Here is a 2,509-nt window from a genome sequence, read left to right as displayed (position 1 = left end):
CTTACCTGATTGTTACATGAAACTTAAGCTTGAACTCCTACACATTTACAACTTGAGAAAGCACTTTCAAAGTCAAACCGGATAGAAATACATGGGGAACACCCTCAACATTCATTACTACAATATAATTCCTAAGGAAATCTAGAAGAAACAAATTAATTCCCCAATTTTATGACACAAGTTATGTACACCACTTAGTGGCATCAACAAAACATAGACAACTTTTTCTCATCTTTAATTATACACTCTTAACAAATTACTTTTCCACCTCGTCATCCAAACCAATGTGTATACTAACAAAGAAAAATGTGATTCGAATGGCACTATGAAAATTTGTATCTATTCAATAAAGAATTAAAACCATTCAGTCCATAAACATTAAGTTCGTTTTGGCATTAGCTTTTGTTGAAGGCATAATGTTGTGTGGGTATTATGAATAGAATATGATTTTTTAAACATAAAATCCACAAATTTACACATTTCGTGGACCGTGTAGCAACTTGTTGTATTATCTCTTTTGAATGCTACATTCAATATCCAAAATAAACTTATTTATGTTGAATCAGCTCAAATAAGAGCCATAGTCTAATTACATAGGCAAGCCAAGGTGGTGCCGAACTCACATATAAAACAACCACTATAATTGGAGAGTATACAATGAGATAAAATATATAATAATGGATAGTGGCATCATAGAGAAAAGGTGGAGACTTGAACTGTTCACACATAGATAGCATTACCATAGCTTGAGAGTTTTTACGTCAACCTACATTGAAAAGAGGAATTGGCATAAGTAAAGGAAAGTGCACTAGGAGACCTCGATAATTACCGAGTCCACCCCCCACCCACGTTTTCAGCATGTAATGATTTTCCATCCAAACACCTAGACAAACAAAACTCTAAGTGTATGCCTACTTAGAGATACATAGTTTGAATAATTAGTTATGCCATTTATAGCAAAACACTTGGTGGACCTATTAAACTCTAATCAAAATTAGTTATGCCTACTTAGCGATACATAGATTCAATAATTAATTATGCCACTTATAGTAAACTACTTAGTGGACCTATTAATCTCTAATCAAACCAATTATGCTGAACTAAGTAAGTTTAAGGGGTGGTATCTACCCCCAACAATATATATACATATATAAATAGACACAGTCAATTTCAAGAGTTGAGAAGGAGTCATTGAGGCCATTCATTCTACAATCGCGTGTGATGCACACACTTTTCTTATATAACCGGAGCGTGGATAAAGAACCAACACAATGTGAATGCACGTTGCACAATAAAACATGTTATGTTTCAAAGAGTAAATGCACATATTACAATGAAGTATATGTATATGAACTGAACAACGTTCTTCTCTTGCCGAAAGAAAGCCGTAATAATGTTTAGATCTTTGTGTAGCCTGTGTAACACATAGGATAGGGACTTTACATTCATCGAGATGGAAAGTTTTGAGGTAGCCACAACTATTGAAGCAGTGAGATGTGCTATGGTTGCTCTTGAATGTGAATGAAGTGGAGTAGCGCGAAGAGAAGTGAAGTGATAAATCAACGCAAAGCAGGGATAGAGTAGGGGCTAATTATGAGCAGAGTAGGGATTGAAAGGATATAAACGGCTTGTTTGAACTGGTTAGGACTTGGAGAATAATACAATCAATCATGGAACGAGAGTTTGAAAGATGGAGGTGAAGCCAAGAAAGAGTCTTCTTGGAATGAAGTTAGTTTTGGGCATGGTGGCTCACTCAGCATTTGTGTGATGGAAGTGGGAATGCAAAGTATGCAAGATGCTGAAAGTGTGAATAGTGAGTGTTCCCATCACATGCGTGAAGGGGAGGGGAGGGGAGGGGAGGGGAGGGGAGGGGATCTCAGAATTGGAGGCTAAGTAGCTAGTGTAGTGTATTGGTTGGGGATATCTCTGTTACCTTCTTCATGTTACATCATGTTAGTTGACAGGACAGGCAGAGAGAGAGAGAGAGTGAGAGAGAGAGAGAGAGAGAGAGAGAGAGATACCTGCAGCAGGACGCATATATATATGTATATGTATATATGTGTGTGTGTTATAAGTGGGTGTTGTGGTAGCAAGTGGTGTATTGGGTGCATGGATGGTGGTAGGGATTGGCAGCGGAGGCGAGACTGCAACCGCTGTAGCTGGAGCCCGGCTGAGTGCAGGGCGCGTTGTCACGCTCCAATGATGAGTAGCTCAGGTAACTGCTGCTGCTGCTGCTAAATGCCGCAGCCACCACTAGCAACAGCAGCGGCAGCAGCACTGCATAAACTACCACCACCCTTCTCATCATCATCATCATCATCATCGTTATACTCTTTCTTCTCTCCAACAATGGCGAGTAACTAAGAAAAGATTATGATAGAACCTCCTCCACTTAGCTTCTCCACCTCCTTTACTCTACAATGTGTGGGTGTGGGTGTGGGTGTGGGTGGCCCACCACTGTTTCGTGTGAGAGAGGGTTCTCTAAGCAAAATCTCATCAAAGAGATGAA

General features: G+C 39.4%; 1 long non-coding RNA gene across 1 annotated transcript; it reads right to left on the bottom strand.

Moving 5' to 3' along the window:
* Positions 1-538: 538 nt before the first annotated feature.
* On the bottom strand, positions 539-2,001 carry LOC147850614 (uncharacterized). Its single transcript, XR_015531701.1, has 2 exons — positions 1,068-2,001; positions 539-974 (listed from the first exon to the last, which is right to left on the bottom strand). It is a non-coding gene; the product is annotated as an uncharacterized LOC147850614 (long non-coding RNA).
* Positions 2,002-2,509: the final 508 nt, after the last annotated feature.

This window comes from Azolla caroliniana, unplaced genomic scaffold, assembly GCF_043228905.1.
Source record: "Azolla caroliniana isolate FFs.n. ecotype wild unplaced genomic scaffold, voAzoCaro1.0.p SCAF_21, whole genome shotgun sequence".
In the NCBI taxonomy this organism is placed as follows: Eukaryota; Viridiplantae; Streptophyta; class Polypodiopsida; order Salviniales; family Salviniaceae; genus Azolla; species Azolla caroliniana.
The sequence above is the reverse complement of the archived record's forward strand: the minus strand, read 5'-3'. Positions and strand labels throughout refer to the sequence as shown.